We start from the raw sequence: 20,479 nt of genomic DNA, 5'->3' as shown, positions 1-20,479 counted from the left end.
AACATTTGTATTTTCATAGACACCAGTTTCTTGAATTTTATTCTTTTTAGTATTTTCTGTTAGATATTCATAATTTTCATTCTGGGAATTAATGTCCATTGACCTGTCATTCAATTGAACAACTCCAAGCAAGTTGTAAGTGTGGTCAGATAATCTCCTAGCAACATTTGTACATTCATAGGATTCAATCGCTTGATTTCTATTTTCTTCTACGTTAGTTGTGAAAGATTCTTTATTGTCCTTGTCAGCGTTAATCCATGTATACCTACAATTGGATAACTGTATTTATATGTTGTATGATTGCATATGGACATCTTTTAACAAAAAGATCAAATGACACAGAAATTAACAACTATAAGTCACTGCACGTCCGCCAACACCGAATAAAGTCCATTCTCCTCAGTCAGCTGTAACAGGTTATGAAATGACAAATGCAAAACAATTCAAACGAGAAACCTAACGGCATACATTTGATGTATGTGAAGTTAGCAGCCAGTTCGTAATTCGTTATTCGATATTCAACATCAAACCGGATGCTTAAAATCGGTTTGATGTTCAAATTTTCTAATTTGATTATAATCAAAACTTTAGTATTCGATTACGTCCATAGCATGCTACATGTAGTTCTTAAAACTAAGAGATATATGTACATGTAATCTTGTTTGTTATCAAATAATTAAGTTATCACAAATTCGCGTTCTCCCCTTATGCAAATCGAATATTTCTCTCCATGTCATATTTATTAGTATCAATAGAATATAATTAATAAAGAAAACTTTAAAGATGATACTTCCAGAATCAAATGAAATGATCCCTCTATTGAGATTTCAAAATAAAAACAGAAATAATTACGGAAAGGAAAAAAGTATATTTTCAAATGACTAAATATTCAGATTCATATAGTAACGAGTGCCTTAGAACTTGCAAAGTATTCTTGATATCTACATCTCAATAATAGTATGCATATAGTTTTTTTATAGAGATATACATGACCTCAACAGAAATTTGTATCGTACCTTCGTCGTAAGATCCAAATGACAACGATGATGCAAATCACTACCAAAATCGCCACTGGTATACCTACAGCAACTCCTTGAAATGTAAAAAATATATGTGTTATTTGAAATTGGTTTTAAAATTTTTAAGGATAACAACATCTTTATCGTATTCAATAAAAAATACATTTTGAGAATATCCTGTATGCCTAAAACAAACATGTTTGGCTTTTAAATATTGAAGTAAAAATGAACTCGACAATAACCAATCACGAGACCTGAATGTTGTACATGTGTTGCTTGCTATCACTTATTGACTTAAATTTCTGAGCCAGGAGTAGTATTAGTGATTAATTATTTATGCTTAGCATTAAAAGATCATTATGTGCAAACAGCGTCTTTTTAGTAATTACAAGTTCATTGTTTAAGACGTTGATATTCGATCGTGATCACAATGTTTCGGAGTACAAATTTGCCAATATCAAAAGCATCTAGGTTAACATACTATAAAAGAAATTCGAACTTGAACTCGAAACACAAATTTGAACATTATCTCTTTCAAGTTATACACCCAGTAAGGTAATGTTTACCTAAGATTAAGGATCCTGATCCAACAGACGACGAAAAATTAACTAAAGTCAGATTTGCTACACATTTCCTTGATCTTTCTGTGCCTAAAACATGTAAAACAAATTAAGATTTTTTTTGCTTTAAAAGTTTATCACTAAAATACAATAAAAAGTAACCATTACAATAGTATTTGATGGCTGCTATAAATGAATATTATAAAATAAATACATCATACTTTGTGCAAGACCGATATGTTGAATCGGATATGTATGTGTTAGCTCACAATGAACAAAGACAATCAATTTATGAAGAAAATCATGATATTTAAAAAGTACATTGTAAGTTTTCATTTTTTTTCTTCTTATACTTCCAAAAAAAAAAGCGCTTTCTTTCTGATTAACTTTTTAAAGAATACTTTGTTATTTGTTAACCAAGAGAACTGTTAATGTGTGCACTTCCGATAAATCGCACAAACTTATCAACCAATAGTCATTATAGTTGACTTGCATTCATCATGTTCATCAATCAACCATGTTGATTTGCACTTTCCGTTCATGAAGTTGTGGTTATTTTCGTCATATGCGTACGAGTAGTTCTGTTGTAATCTGCTTTATTGAGGACATAATTACATGAAGACATTCAGTAAATCATAGTTTTATCAATAAGATGAGAATTGTTTGCAACTTACATTTTTCAGTAGCATATTCAGCAGAGATGGTTGTCATGTCTTTTTCCTTATCTAAGAACAAAATGTCACAATAGATTATTTCATGATAATAATAGGTATATTGATGAAAAACATAAATAAAATGTAATAAACTTGATGATTGGCATAACGTAATCTTTCCCTCTCATATCGATTGTTGTAATTGGAGTAGAATTAAAATTTCAACTGCATATATGTATATACGAAAGCAAGACGGTAGGCCTTATTAATTTAGTACAAGAAATATTTGTTCAAGAAAAACAACTAAATAAAGCCAACTCAAACAATAAATTGACCAATAGCAAACACCACTTTTGCAGATCCAAATCAACCTCGTCCTCCTCTGCCTCATTCTTTTGCTCCTCCTCCTTCTTATCATCATCATCATCATCATCATCATTATCATCATCATCAACACTTTCACCATATTAAAATATATTGTACATATCACATTGATCATGAAGTGCTTTATGCGAAAAGATTTTGTTGAACAATAAAACCCATGCTTTTGCCATCCATTATAAGACTTGAATTAATATAGAATCAAGTTCTGTGATATGGAGACATATCGGTATTTTATATCGAAAAAGAAATCAGACTGTATTAACTCTCGTAAATACTTGAAACAACTCTGTCGCGTGAAATGTTGTAAAACAAATTTGAATGCCAGCTCAAATTTTATTCTTTTACACGTTTGTTTCATTTAAAAGTAAACATCGACTCATACAAACATCTTCCGTTTTATTGATTTAGTAGGATATCTTACAATATGTACATGATATTTGTCACATATTTACATGTTTACGATAGGTCTAACTAACATGCAAACATATAAGCACCATGTTACAATACACGGTTGATATTGACATCTTATAACATTTGCTAACATGAAGAAAAACTAACCATAAGCATATTGAAAAAAAAACTTATAGATAACTTGATTAAAAAGATGTACACCTTACGCGCAACCCGCACATACGGGACATATTATTGATACTCGAAGCAAATATGTGAAAGACCAGATAAGCTACAAAGTTATTAAACATTGTCGTACAACAAATCCGAAAATAACAGTACAAAAAGTTATAATTTCACAAACGTAAATGTATTATTTAGGAACACTTGGAAAGCAAACGCCGTTTATGAAAACAATAACTTATGATTTTAGCTGTTTGATTGAAAAAACCAAGTTTACATTTTTGTCCTTGTTTTTGTTAATTTAGAAAAGAGTTTAGTATATCCCAAGTTAAAACAGGTTTAAATACAAATAATAAAAAAAATGCATAATACAAGATTTCTTACCGGAATCAGATGCTATGGGGTGTATTCTCTCTGTTGTCTGAGGAGCTGTTGGCTCTGAAAGGAAATTGTTGCAGATTATCAATGCTTATTCGAAAAAAATATCATATGAATTACATCATAGCATATAACTCACTTGAAATTATCTTGACGAAATACACTTATAGATGCTCCTAATAACGTTGAATCAAATGAATTGGTGAACGCACAAGTAATTGTTAGGCCAAATAATATGAGCAAACACAAATCGTATTGTAAGCTATATTCCATTCCAGTATAATAAAATGTTAACAATAAAATGAAAAAATAGAAGAGCGTAAAACGTAAGCATTGTTTAAGACAATTTGGAAAGATAAAACTACTGTGCCAAACTAATGAAGTTTAAGTTCTCGCTCAACAACAAATCCTCGATATCGCATGCTCTAATTAAAAGTTTAGCCACAATGTCTTCAACAATTTTTAGAGACCTAGTTAAGAGAGTTGATTTCAGAAAAAAAGTCGTTTCGTAAACAGATTTTTTTTGTAACAAGACAAATATGCGTTAAATTGTTTATAAAATTTACTTAAATGTATATTGTAATAATTTTTCTGAAATCTTTAATATGCAGAGCGGGTCATTTAAACATGAAATTGAGAATGGAAATAGGTAATGTGTCAAAGAGACAACAACCAAACCAAAGAACAATCAACAGTTGAAGACCATCAATGGTTCTCCAATACAGCGAGAAACTTCAGCTGGCGTGTTAACAAAAATGTAAACTAGTTCAATGATGATGAACCTCATACTTAATTTGAAGGCAATAATAACCAAAACCAAGGGGTAAACAAAACACCAAACGACATTTACTTCAACAATTATAAGTACTAATTAAGAAAAAACACTAAAAACCGTGAGTGAAATCAGGAGACCCGGAAGACGTAGCATTTCCTGAATCGTATACGGCACCAGTCGTGTTATTTCTTTGTTCAGTTCGGTAATAATTGAAAGTTATTATGACTGAGGAAGAATATCAGATATGATTCCTGACACACTTTTGTCATAATGGCCAATCAGCTCATAATGGCGACCGTAAAATTTGTTGAGTGATGACATTAATTTAATTGATTCATAGCTCTGTCAAAATATACACAAAAAAACTAAAATCTAAAATCAGACAAGACTAACAAAGGCCAGAAGCTTCTGAACTGGGACAGTGGCAACTAGGAGGCGGGGTTAAACAAGTTTATTTTGTTAGATCTCAACCCACCCATACCTCTAACCAATGTAGAAAAACCAACACACAACACTGCTTATTCAATACAAATACCTAGTAATTTTTCTTACCTTTACACAAATAGGAAAAAATGGCATATCTTTCATGAAAAAGACTCGACTGCCTGGTTGTATCTGGTACACACCTAGCTTTTTCATTACATAATGATATAAGACGTCTTTTGGCAGAAAAAGTGTCGATATTAGCACATTCACTGTTATCACTGTATGATTTGACATTTTCAATTTTAATTCGGAAGGAAGAATGACATTTCACTTTTGCTAACCTATTTGCACATGTATCGACAGTAGCATGTGTGCCAAGCCACCAAGATGCTAAAGGAACAAAAAGAATACACAAATGTTATCAATTTTGAAAATTATTTGATTGATGTTATTTTCAATAGGAATACAACACCCATTTGGTGGAAATTTATCGAGTACCCATTGACACGTTACCCTTAAAACTATTATAGCTGTGCAATTGTGAGTTTTAAATAAAAACCCATATTCAATATTAATCAACTTGTATCCCGCATTTCCATTTATTAATATATTACAGACCAAAGCAAAACTTCCAAAAAATGTTTTTTACGTCATTTATATTTAAAGATATCTTGTCTCCCTAGAATTCCATAGGGATTCTGATTATAATTTTTTTACAAACAAAACTGTATAAAACAGCATCAGTTTATACTTAAATGTATCATAGGTTATACCTTACAATGATCTTTATGCTTACGATTTGGCCCTAATCGGTGCTGATAGGTTTGTTTTAATCGCATCGGAAACGACAATTTTACATTTATGGTTTGCACTTTCGTTGATCATTGCATAATGTATATAAAAATGTGTACGACGTTTTTTATGAGAAATATTGTCTATTAATAAACATATTTATTTCATTTGTTTTACCTTTCATTTGTAAAACCAATATTGTACTATGGAGGACAACTTGCTTCCCTTTTGAAATAACACAGACTTTTACGTTCAAGATTTATATATATCCTATATATGGAACCACAGGAGTAAGGAAGGAGACACAAACACACGGAAAAGCAATTGAAATAATGACATAACCATGCCATTGATCTATACTCTAATTTATATACCAATAAAGTATTCACCAAAAATGGTTGGTTGGTCGGGAAATGATCGTATATTAGGCGAGAAAAGATCGAAATGGTCGAGTTCTGATCGGCAAACTATTTGTATTCCGACCACACTCGATCTCTACACGATCCTTTCCCGATCAATTCGACCGGTTCTCGAATAATTTTCGATATTCACTTGAATGTCAAAAAACTCTCGGGTAGAATGTCAGATCGATGACGACCAATGTAAACCACCCTGGACATTTTTGTCTAGATCAGTCTCCCGATCGCTTCGTTTGTCTTGATCGAGATTAATCGAGTTGGTCTGCTTGGTAGTGTGAAACTAGCTTAACATCAAACAAAGCAAAAGCAAGTTTTATAATAGAGGGTCGAAAGATACCAAAGGGTCGGCCAAACTCATAAATCTAAAACAAACTGACGACGCCATGGCTAAATATGAAAAAGACAATCAGAAAAAAACAAAAGTACACATGACACAACATAGAAAACTAAAGAATGAACAACATGAACCCCACCAAAAACTGGAGGTGATCTCAGGTGCTGCGGAAGGGTAAGCAGATTCTGCTCCACATGTGGCACCCGTCGTGTTGCTTATGTGATTACAAATCCGGTATAAAGTCTAATTCGGTAGGTCACATTCATCAAAGGGAAGGGGATTGTAGTTACGACGTAAGGAACATATCCGATATTATTTGTGAAACGGTTATTTCATAACGGTCAACCATTTTGTGATGACGTCCGTAAAATTTACGGAGGGATGATTTCAACTTCACCATTTGGAACGCTTGGTTTAATAGCTTCCTTGTGAGCAGCTACCCTCTATCAAGAAAATCGTGATAGGAAATGCAAGCACGGGAATATCGTATCAATTGGGAGATATATACCCCGTAAGCAGGTGCTGCTGGAATGTTGCTACTTAGAAATGGAAAGTTCACAATTGGAAAGCTGAAATCATCTCTTTTGTCGTAAAGTTTTATAAGAGTCGTTTAATTAAACGTAGTCGACAGTTTTCCCACTAATTCCATGTGTTTTCAAGCTGTAGTAAACTAGTCGTAGCCCAGAATGCAATGTAGTTTTTTTATTCGTTTGGTCAGTTTGTCAAGGCCCTATTGGCCTTGTGTTCGGGAAAATACTATGCTGATGTCAGGAAATCTAGTGTGATCGATCTGTCATACACGAATATACTAAATATCACATTTTATATGGTCAAAATATTTTATGTTTTTAATCTTAATACTATAAAAGGTTACTATATTATCTATTTCATTAGCAGAACATGAGAATAATCGGGATGAAAGTTTCAAAAACAGTAAATACCTACAGGTTAATGAAGGTATTTCATTTTAGAACGGAAATCATTGTTTTGAAGAAACATCCTGGACGATGCATTGACTTGGTTCAATAAAAATAATGTTAAGACAAATATTAATTACCTACATTATAATGACAACTTTAAATAGCTTGAAAGTTATCGTGTGTTGGTGCCACTTAGTTGTCATCTGTGCAAATGAATATTTAGTTGAAGTTTATAATTATCAATAAGCTGTTTATAACATGTACAAAGCTCTGCATGTTTTGAAAAACTAAAGATTTCTTCAACAGAATTAAACTATCTTTAGTTAAGTGCAATCGAACAAAAGTCTAAAATGTAATGTCCTTTTGAACTTAGTATTTTAAATGCTCTTATGAACTTATTCTTGCATTGATAATTTAAAGTGTCTTTTTGTCTATAATAATGTTATCATGTAAGCCAATGCGCAAGCAATAGTGAAAAGGGACTTTATAACTAAAGACTCTATAAGGAGTTTTAATCTATATATTATTGTGATTGTTTTTTTTTCCAAAAATAAAGAAAATGATTTAAATTAGTGTCAAGTGCGGATAATAACTACAAATAACTATAAAAATTCGTCTCATCGTTATAAGGCATATGATACGTACAATTCTGGGTAGTGCTACATATTCTGAACTATATGGTTTTGTAAGATTTTCTCTATTAACAACTGTTTTTATTTTAAATAACAAACACAACTTTTATTTAAAACCTTTGTTTCATTTTTAGCCTTGGTGGTTAATTTAGTTGGCAGACAGGAACATAATTGTTTCAACTAGATACCCAAAATATGATTGTGATATTTTGATTAACATGTTAAAATATAGTCGACTAGTTTCAGAGAAGATATGTGTAAAAGTTAACAAAACGACGTATGACGGACTATGGAAGTCAAGTAATAGGAAAAACTCGCTTGACGTAATTGGCCAGGTGAGCCAACCATTAATACCGCAGTCCCACTAAGCCACGATCGCACAACGATCTATGAAAAAAAATGAAAACTTTGCCGATCTTTCTGCGGTCGTGCGTATCGAAAAAAAGTCGAAGTACAGTCGTGTTGTAGTCTTCATGATCATGATGAGCATGACCAACTTTGAACATGCTCGAAACATTCGTGGTGCGGACGTGGCGAAATCAGGAGACAATTGAGAGCAATGTAATGGTGTGGTCAGACTGCTAAGTGCACTGTGTCATCATTATTCAGACTGAGTCGTGTAATAAAGTCTTTTAACCGCATCAACCAAAACTTACCATATTTGCTTTTTTTATGTAAATCTATATAGCTGCACAGTTATTCAGTTATAATTTTAGGTCACAAAGGACTGTAGTATATAAATAACTGCAATATTGGAAATCAATGACCATTTTTCGTATTAATTGAGAGTGCCAGCATTTCCTATTTTTATTCAAAATATCGGATGAAAAACAAATATCAGTAGTTTTCATATTTAGACTAACTCATGTAACAAAGTTATGTGTCTGCATCAATTAAGATTGACCACATTTGACAGAATCACCCAAAACTGACCACTTTTGACCGCAGCAACCAAACCTGATCATATTTGCTTTTTTTTTTATGTAACTCTTATCATGTTTATAGTCGCATAGTAAATCTGTATTTTTTTTTTATGTCAGGATGGATTGTATAATCATGATAATACAAATGATAAAAATATTGGAATACAATGCTAATTTCGTTTACACCAATTTAAAGTGACAGAAAAAGTTTTCTTACCTCAGACTGACTGGTACAACAAAATAATTTATCAGCATCAACCAAAACTGACCATATTTGCACTTTATTATGTACATGATGTAAAGTAAAACACTTTTATATATTTTTATATCAGGATGGATTGTTTAGTATAAATGAAAACAATATTGGAAAAAACAATAATGCTCGCATCAGTTTTTGAATCGTACTCTAAATTCAATAGTTTTGATATCTCAGATTAACTCATAAAACAAAAAATATTTGTCCACATCAACCAAAACTGACCATATGTGACAGCATTAACCAAAACTGACCATATTTACACTTTATTATGTATCTTAATGTATATATGTAAAGCCGTATAGAAAATCACTTACATGTATAGTTACATATCACGATGGATTGAAAAAGACAGTAATATTGGAACACATTGGCTACAAAAAATCTTTACATCAGTTTAGAGTACCAGCAAGTCCTTTTTTTATTCAAAATATTGAATTGTAAATAAATTTCATTAGTTTCCATATATCAGACTGGTACATCTTATCACTAATTCCGGCTGACCCGGCCGCTTGAACTTTTGAAGCATACTGTGCAACAATAACCTTTTCATTGTGGCGTCAGATATTTTGTTTTATGACGTCAACATTTTACAGGAACCTGTGTGGTATACAGCAATGGCGGACAGATAGCGATAAGGTGTATTTATATATATAAGTCGATCAGTAGTTTGTGATTGTGTTTTTTTTTTAAACAAAACGATCTAACGGCATCATCCAACACTCACATGACTGATTTATATACTTTACTTTAAAATAAAAAGTACATGCATGGGAACTTCTCTTCTTGGAATAGTATACTGTTAATATAATTTGAAGAACGCATAGAACAATGCGTAATTTTGTTTGTAGCCTAACGTCCAGGGGAAAATGTTTCATTCATGTTCAAACCGAGTATATTTTTCTGACGTTCCCGACTCCAAGATATCATTTATAATCGTAAGGAACAAGTCGGTTAAATTGACGAGATGGTGCAAATGTATATAGTCTTTTTACGTTAAACAACACTTTTTTCATTAATATCCCATAATTCATCCACTATACAATTTTCGTTTGAACATTTGTCAAACAGAATCTTAAATCATGAATGTTAAACCAAGGCAAACAAGGTAAATTACGATTAAAATTCCATGAATTAAATGCAGAGTCAAATTTAGGAAGTTATTGACTGTTAAAAACAGGAGACGAAGAAACGTAAACAATGATGTTTTATATAAGCAATCTTATAAAAATGTTTAAAGCTTTTCAGCTTTTGTTTGGCTGTATGATATTTGGAACTCTTGTCCAGTATATTCAACGGCACAATCATTTTTGGTACATATATGTCATCCCTACTACCGTTTACAAAAACATCGCCATTTGATCATGATGGACCAGCAATATGTGGTGAAAATAGGTAGAACTGTCAGAATCAGTTCTAGGGTAGAACAGTCTTAAACATGTATAACTGTCCATATCAGTTCTTACCGTAAAACTATCATCAGAACTGACTAAATTAGTCAGGACTGTACAACACTTCTAAATGACGTCACTGAACTTAGTGCAATGTAGAATTTAGAAGAAAAAATCAGTTTCACTTACTTTACTATATAAAAGCAGATTTTTCTATATATTTTACTGATCAAACGTTACATGAATATGTAAAAATATCGAAGTGGACAGAAGGTAATCCAACTCATCGGAGAAACATTTTTATAAGATTGCTTATATAAAACATCATTGTTTACGTTTCTTCGTCTCCTGTTTTTAACAGTCAATAACTTCCTAAATTTGACTCTGCATTTAATTCATGGAATTTTAATCGTAATTAACCTTGTTTGCCTTGGATTAACATTCATGATTTAAGATTCTGTTTGACAAATGTTCAAACGAAAATTGTATAGTGGATGAATTATGGGATATTAATGAAAAAAGTGTTGTTTAACGTAAAAAGACTATATACATTTGCACCATCTCGTCAATTTAACCGACTTGTTCCTTACGATTATAAATGATATCTTGGAGTCGGGAACGTCAGAAAAATATACTCGGTTTGAACATGAATGAAACATTTTCCCCTGGACGTTAGGATACAAACAAAATTACGCATTGTTCTTTGCGTTCTTCAAATTATATTAACAGTATACTATTCCAAGAAGAGAAGTTCCCATACATGTCCTTTTTATTTTAAAGTAAAGTATATAAATCTGTCATGTGAGTGTTGGATGCCGTTAGATAGTTTTGTTTAAAAAAAACACAATCACAAACTACTGATCGACTTATATATATAAATACACCTTATCGCTATCTGTCCGCCATAACTGTATACCACACGGGTTCCTGTAAAATGTTGACGTCATAAAACAAAATATCTGACGCCACAATGAAAAGGTTATTGTTGCACAGTATGCTTCAAAAGTTCAAGCGGCCGGGTCAGCCGGAATTAGTGATAAGGTGTACCAGTCTGATATATGGAAACTAATGAAATTTATTTACAATTCAATATTTTGAATAAAAAAAGGACTTGCTGGTACTCTAAACAGATGTAAAGATTTTTTGTAGCCAATGTGTTCCAATATTACTGTCTTTTTCAATCCATCGTGATATGTAACTATACATGTAAGTGATTTTCTATACGGCTTTACATATATACATTAAGATACATAATAAAGTGTAAATATGGTGAGTTTTGGTTAATGCTGTCACATATAGTCAGTTTTGGTTGATGCTATCAACTATGGTCAGTTTTTGTTGATGTGGACAAATATTTTTGTTTTATGAGTTAATCTGAGATATCAAAACTATTGAATTTAGAGTACGATTCAAAAACTGATGCGAGCATTATTGTTTTTTCCAATATTGTTTTCATTTATACTAAACAATCCATCCTGATATAAAAATATATAAAAGTGTTTTACTTTACATCATGTACATAATAAAGTGCAAATATGGTCAGTTTTGGTTGATACGGATAAATTATTTTGTTGTACCAATCAGTCTCAGGTAAGAAAACTTTTTCTGTCACTTTAAATTGGTGTAAACGAAATTAGCATTGTATTCCAATATTTTTATCATTTGTATTATTATGAATATACAATCCATTCTGACATAAAAAAAAAATTACAGATTTACTATGCGACTATAAACATGATAAGAGTTACATAAAACAAAGCAAATATGATCAGGTTTGGTTGATGCGGTCAAAAGTGGTCAGTTTTGGGTGATTCTGTCAAATGTGGTCAATCTTAATTGATGCAGACACATAACTTTGTTACATGAGTTAGTCTAAATATGAAAACTACTGATATTTGTTTTTCATCCGATATTTTGAAAAAAATAGGAAATGCTGGCACTCTCAACTAATACGAAAAATGTGGTCATTGATTTCCAATATTGCAGTTATTTATATACTACAGTCCTTCTTGACCTAAAATTATAACTGAATAACTGTGCAGCTATATAGATTTACATAAAAAAAAATTCAAATATGGTAAGTTTTGGTTGATGCGGTTAAAAGACTTTATTACACAACTCAGTCTGAATAACGAAAACTACTGATATTTGTTTATATTGCAATTAATATTTTGAATAAAAAGAGGACATGCTCATTGGCGGATCCAGGGGTTGGAACTTTTTTGGACGATCAATGCATTTGAATGGGAGCATATAGTTGGAACCTTCCTTTTTAGAATAGCTGGATCCGCCCCGGCATGCTGGCACTGTAAATTGATACGAACAAAATTGTTTTCCAATATTGCTGTAACTTGTATACTAGTATTACAGTCCCTCTTGACCTAAAAATAACTGAAATACTGAGACTATATAGATTTGCAGATAGAAAGAGCAATTAGTGTCAGTTTGGATTAATGTGGTCAAAAAAGTTTTGTTAAATAGATAATGTCAGTTTAGATTAATGCGGTCAAACTATTTTTGTTAAACAGGTCCGTCCAAGGTATGAAAACTACTCGTAAACAGAAATCACATTAAATTTTGTGGATTGGAAAGAAGTTGTTTAATGAGGTCAGATAATTTTGTTATATGATAACGAGCGATCCTGACTCCCGGAATGACAAATGTAAAACAATTCAATTAATAATGCCCCCCCCCCAAAAAAAATAAATAATAACGGCCAAGTTTATGTACAGAAGATGAAAGTAAAAAAAAAATTTATCTAACACATCTACAAAAGAAAATCACTGAGTTACAGGCTCCTGAGTTGGAACAGGCACATACATGCAGAGTATGGCGGGGTTAAACATGTTCTCTTGCCGTTTATAAATCTGAAATAAAACCGGTAAAATTACAAACCTCTATAATAGTACTTGCCATTTTGCCGACGCCTTTATATTAAAAGAAAGAGTTCTTAAAACTTATATATCAATTTTAGTCGTAGATTTTATAAATCAATTTTAGACTTATATAGAATTCATAAATCAATTCTAACCATAGAACTGTTCTAGAAATAGAACTGACTTGAAATGTGGTCAGTTCTAGCAAGAACTGTCTAAAACTGTTCTAGGGTAGAACTGCGAGGGTCGGTTGTAGGCAGAACTGTCCAAATCAGTTCTAGGTTAGAACTGTTCAAGTCAGAACTGCCTTAAAGGTGTCAGGCTGACAGTTTTACGTACTGTCGTAGAACAGTTCTCCTGTTTATTGAGAGGTTAGAAGTGATCTCCACTGTATGTCACATTCAGTCATGTATGGTAATACTCTTAACAAAGTATTCACCTCAACAGCTAAACACACCTCTTCAGAAAGAATATAGTTATTATATAAAACCAGGTCAGTAGAGATCGCATATTTTGGTAATAATATTGAATCATTCAAAGGGTCTTTGAATCGTAAATTAACACATTTATCATAAAACCATGTTCTCTCCATATATTTTATGATTATATGAAATTGTAACTCTACCGGAAGTATTGTACTTGATTTCATATGATGTTTTATTGAGACCAGGAACTGGCATGTCAGTAACTACTTGCAGTCCTTTATTACTTTATATATCCTTGTCATGTGGCCTAGTTTCTTTTGTTACCTATACTGACATCGAGCTCAGACTTCTTTTAAACTAAATTTGACTTTGTGGTTGCTGTGTGTTTTTTTTAATCTACGTTGACTAGATGCAAAGGGGGAGGGGTCAATATCTCCCATAAACATGTTTAAGCCCACTGCATTTTTGTACCCGTCTAAAGTCAGGTTTTTGTTAATCAATACACATTTGTGTTCTGGAGGGCAGCTGAAGTCTGCCTCCGGGAACAGTATTTTCTCGCTGTGTTGAAGACCCATTGGTGGCGTTTGGCTGTTTCTTACTCTTTGGTCAGATTGTTGTATCTCTCTTTGACACATTCCTCATTCCATTCTCTATTTCATTAAATTTGAACGTTTTGTTTCTTTTGTAAGGAGTACGGGATGCCCTTTTTTTTTAAATAACAGAAACCTTAAGCTTGTTGTTACGAATGCAGAACAGAGGGAAAAATATATGCTATTTATAACCCGTGGATAAGGTGTATTGATTTAAAGCAGTATATATACATCATACTCTGTCTTAAGTCAACATGATTCCTTTGTGTCAATGTTTCTGTGTATCCATCTCATACCACGGATATGATAGTATAATGTTTTGTTTATTAACAGTGTATCTTAATGTTCGAGCTGTGGAGCGCGATATGGTTAATATATATTATAAATCGGCCTATTGGTGCCTTTCAGTCGCGTAATTGTTGATATATCGTTATTTGTCCAACGTTCATGTAATATCTAATTGATATTCAAGCAAAAAAATGTGTATTTATATGTTGGTAAAAGTAGGTTAAAGTAGTTTTTTTAAATCATTTCCTCACTAACAAAATTTAAGAATACGTTCAAGCATGTAAAGGGTAATCTGCAACTACATTCATAAAGTGTTGAATGACATGTATCGCTGTTGGGAGTATCTTGACACAGAAAATCACCATATGTTACCGCTTTCAAACTGATGGTTTCAAATTTTGGACAGGTAATGTTTGCATATCCTAGCTCAGAATGTTCACATATAGTTATAGATAAACTTTCTATAAATAAACAAAATACATTAAAGTTAGCAAGTATTTATGAAAGATCAGTAGGAACATTATTTTCTTTTTATTTCTGACTTGATATTTTTCGGTTCCAAATGTCGATCAAGGAAATGCAAGGAACATACATTGTTCAACTGAAGCCTAATCCTGAATTCACCATGCACTTAGGCATGCGTTGGGATTTACCTTGCTATCCATTTCCAGGCAACCGATTTTTCTCAATCTTAATTCCTATTTTGTTCTTGTTTAAATTTTTCAAATAGCTATTCGATGAGTGATGTAATAACAAATTATGTAAGAACATTCAATTAAAATATTACTAGAAATTATCTTGTTTCTGTTGTTGCGATCATATAGTTTTTTACATGTATATAATAAAAATAAAAAAAATAAAAATATTAACAAAATAACAACAAACACTATCAGGTAATGCTTGTAGTTGCTTATGGAATAATGTGGTCTAGAATTCAGTAATTCAAACGGATATAAAATTACAGTAACCATATTCACTCAAGCTCAATTTTTAACTAGCCCCGCGTTTAAGTTCTTGAATGCTGAATTAGTAGAAGTGTTTTGTCAACCATGCCTGAATCCTTTTTTTAATAATGTTAAAGATGCTAGACCGATTCGCTCTGTATTTTTTTATATACTGTCTTTATACAACAGCTATTTAGCTAAATGGTTAAAACAAAATATATCACTAGACTTTTTGACGATTTTAAAGAAATACTTGACATTACTTTTCCATTTGTGTACCGAAATCAACAGACTTCCCATATACATGTACATGATAAATATACCACACCGATGTGTGTTTACCTGATAAAACTTTCCACAATTCTATACAGTTAGTATTATGTAAAATACAATGCGATATTGATATATCTTATGAGATGTTAAATCATTTTGTACATGTAGCGCTAACTCAGGTGAGAAATTTTAAAACAACACATTTTCACCTGAACAATGACACATCTTTTCAACTTTGAATGTCTGTTCTTCCAATGTGATGGTGTCCGGATTTAAATAATCGAGAAATGAAAAAGCAAAAAGGAAAATGACCTTTCCTAGTGAATATTTCATTGATATAGAACATACACTGTTGTATCGTTTATTATAACGATTCTATCATCTACCAATAATGTATTACCTACCTACAGCTTGTATAAAAAAACAGAATTGCACATACACGTTGTATCCATAATTTGACCATCTTACGGCAAAAAAAATAATTAATCATTTTTGGGTTTATTTATAATTCCGGAAGTATATCGCGTGAAATGGTTAGTAATAAAACATGAATAAAAGGAAGTTGACCCAATATGGTTTTACTTCAGTGTTAATTTTGATACCATAAGGTGTTTTTCAACAAATTTTGACCTTTTTCTAAGTACTTTAACAACTTTGATGTTAGTATTCAAACACAGTTATAACAATTTAGAAAGAGTAGACATCTACCCAAAGTATTAAAGCGTCATCCACAAATGTATTCAATTTGAAAGTATATTGCATTATCCCTTGTTAAGAACAACATCCACTTTCTACCTTTTTCCACTAGCATCGAAGAGAAATGTGTCAACGACATATTACTTTTAACCATTGTATAAGCTTTCGAAGAAAAATGTGTTATGTCGATATATATTCAGATCAAATTCATTTTAAGCAAGACAACTTATTAATATGTGTTTTTATTGTTGATGACAAGCTTTACATGTACCTTTAAAAAAAGCAAAACGTCACTAGACTGACCGAATAACGCGTCAAATTCATATATAGTAAAAGAAAACAAAAATACTACATGTAGGTCCAAATAACTTGAAAGATCCAAGTGTGAATAATCAAAAATAAAGATTTAGTAAAAATATATCGTATGGGAAATTATTTCGGTGATATTTTATCAAATAACAGATCGCTAAAGCATCTATCGGTCTCTAATTGAAGTCACAGACACACATAGTTATCGTTACTTTTAACAGTAAATACCTAAAATCTGTCTACAAGTTATTTATTTGTATAACTAGTATAAAGTTCGAGGTGTGATGCGACATTTTTAAAGAGTTATTAACTACGAACTTTTGTTTAAATATTAATTAAAGTGAAATGGTGATATAATTATTTGCTTTTAGCAGCCAGTTTGGTTAAGTTTTATCAAAAAAAGCATGACAAATTATCTATAAAACCAGGTTCAAATCCATCATTTTCTACATTAGAAAATACCTGTACCAAGTCAGGAATACGACAGTTGTTATTCATTCGTTTGATGCGTTTGGACTTTTGATTTTGCTTTTTGCTTTTTGTTTTCCTTTTTGAATTTTCCTCGGAGTTCAGTATATTTGTGTTTTTACTTTTTAGTAAGTATTCACTTGCAAATGAAAAATGCGATCTCATCAAATCTGTATGCATGTGAATGTAAATTGAACCACTTTGCAAAAAGGGGTTTACGAATGAACTACCCGTATCCAGTTATTTAAAGGATTAGAATGTGCACCTTTTAATTGAAACAAGTGTAAAGTATATATGTGAGTGATTCGATCTACAATAGCCATTTCTTATACAAGTGAACACGATTGCTTACACGATTGCTTACCTTTAGTTTAAACATATTTATTTATAGTGGATTGGGAAACAAGTTGCTTACCTGTCATACAGTGTGTAAAATTATCGATCATGTTGATAATAATAAAATGAATAATAAATAAATGACCATTTATTATCCATTATCGAACTAACTATATCTTAATACATGTGTATACCTCCAATTCTAATCATATATACACCGATAAGGTGCTTCATTTCGTTCAGAAAAGCTTGACTTTCTGGATGACAATTAAAGTGGATTTGTCACAATCAACTGAAATTTGAAAAAGATTTTTTCGAACCAAAACATACAGACCAAGTAAGGCCTAGAGTTATTTTTTAAATTTTATTTTAAAATTTCCGGTTGATATTCTAAGTACGGGTAGATTTGAAAACAATGTCATGATCTATAAACTGCATTTAAAGTTATATTTTATAGCTCGACATTAACATATCAGGAGTGGAATAATTTATCTACACAGAAAGTTTTTGTTTGTTTCCAGGTGATACTAAACAAACACTTCCCTAATTCATGTATTACCACAAAGATTGTAATTTATTGTGTTTGATCAATCTTGAAGTACTTCTTGACAAATTGACAAAATGTCAAAATGCGGAAGCATACATAATGTACACGCAAACTTGAAGGTACATTTTTTCCAGTTTTATCACTTATCATTGTAGTGTGAACACGTACAATAGTGACAGAGTAGTGCATAATTAAGGGTATCTGTCAATACAATGTAGCATTTGATCACTATTTCTTGTTTTGAATTAGAGAAATTATTGAAGATTCTTTTGTTTACTTATTACTTTACAATATATTACAAATAGATAGACTATAACATGTATAAGCGGTTCGCTTGTGCTATCTTGAGATAAACAAGGCATAACATAGACAGAAAGATCACGTGAATTTTTTTTTTTACAAAATGCGTTGCACAAAACTATTTACAATGTATAAGTTAAACACATTTTTCAATCATTATTCAAACAAAGCATACGGAACAGTAAATACAGATAGTTTTCCTCGTTTTGATAGCACAAGACTCTTCAATGACGCTCGAATAAAAAAATGATAACCCAGGTCAAATAAAATACTAGCATTTAAAACCAAAACATGTTTTGTCTATTAAGTTAAACTTGGTTTTCATCTGATATCTAACATTCCTTATAATATTTACTGTTGATCTTATGGCTGTATACCGAATGATTTTCTCAGATAAATATATATAACATGGAATCTAAAATCAAACACATATTATAACTGTTTTTAAAAACCTTTATAAGTTACACACACTGTTCTCCTTAAATGCAAATATGTAATTACTATTGATACTTCAGATTATTCCTCGTTTAACAATATCAGAATATCGCAACGCATATGTATGTAGACTTATATGTTTGATATACATGTTGACTTTTGTTTGTATAAGTAGTTATCGAAGTTACCAGGCTAATAATTTTTAGTAGTTGATGTTAGACGTTATCAATTGTACAAGGAAAAACCTCAAGCGTATCATGTAAACGCTAGACACGACACAACAATTTCAGTATACAAACAGTTGGGCTCACAAATCAAGGACAGTGTCGAAAAAACGTGTTGAGCTATCTCCTGATGTCGAAAAAACAAAGTTTATCAAAAAATGAAAAAAACACACTGATACAAGTACAGCTTCTACTCAGGACAAAACGCGGACAACGATAAACTAGAACTTCTAACTGAATTCTACGTATGGTAAGAGTGTAAATGGTACAATTTTTCATTTTAGTAACACTTTTTAAAAGTTAAAGAGTACATGTATATGTAAAAGTTTTGTCATCAACACGGAGTCTTGGTTCTTACGGAACAGCAAGCTATAAAAGGCAAAAAGAAAAACAATAGTGTTGAACCTTTCAAACATGACAGTTGCAAACAAATGCAGTTGGTTTTGACGTTTAAATACGTACCAAAGACTCAATATAATATATACATAAAATTTTGATACAATGTTATTAACATCACGATGTACGCAATGTAAACATGAAAGATACATATAAAAAGGAGATAAGGTTTTCCCTTTTGCATGCTTTTACAGTAGTAATGTTTTGGTCCCTTTATAGCTTGCTTTTCGGTGTAAGCTAATACTTCGTGTTAAAGGCCGTACTGCACTTATATTGGTTTACTTTTCCAATTTTTTTTTTGGATGGAAAGTCATTGACATTATAAACTCATCATTGATACCAGGCCAAAATTGTGTTTACACGCCAGACGCGTATTTAATGAGCGAATAGGTTAAACTCCACCCGGTCAACAGAAATAAATCAAGTCCTAGTAATGCTTAATATATACACACATTTCGTTCCCAGCTGTTTAATCGTTTTTTTTCAATATTCTCAGCCAGGTGTTTTTCATTTCAACTTATTTTCTTTTGTTATTACATTGTCAATCTATGGAAGAAGCGAATCGATAATAACGTTTCTTATATCAAATAAAGATATTGTCTTATATCAACGAGTTGCATTGTGGGAAATTTCAGACAAATTTGAACATTTGTATGAAGAAAGAATTTTTTTTTGGTATACACTAACGAGTTTCAGATTATTTTGTTTTATAACAGGGTATCAATTATCACGGCAAACGTCTGTTGTATAATTTTCATGAATTGTGTAATATGATAACAAGCAAGCGGTATTAATGCGAGCAAATGTATTTTTTATTAAATGAAACATAAATGAACGATTTATCATTTGTAGATGCACACATTCAAAAATATCATGTCGCAAAATTTGATTTCCACTGTTTTTTTAATCCAAAATCACCTTAAATTCAATTATATTG

Source organism: Mytilus trossulus, chromosome 7 (assembly GCF_036588685.1).
Source record: "Mytilus trossulus isolate FHL-02 chromosome 7, PNRI_Mtr1.1.1.hap1, whole genome shotgun sequence".
Taxonomy (NCBI): Eukaryota; Metazoa; Mollusca; class Bivalvia; order Mytilida; family Mytilidae; genus Mytilus; species Mytilus trossulus.
Note: the sequence above shows the minus strand (reverse complement) of the source record.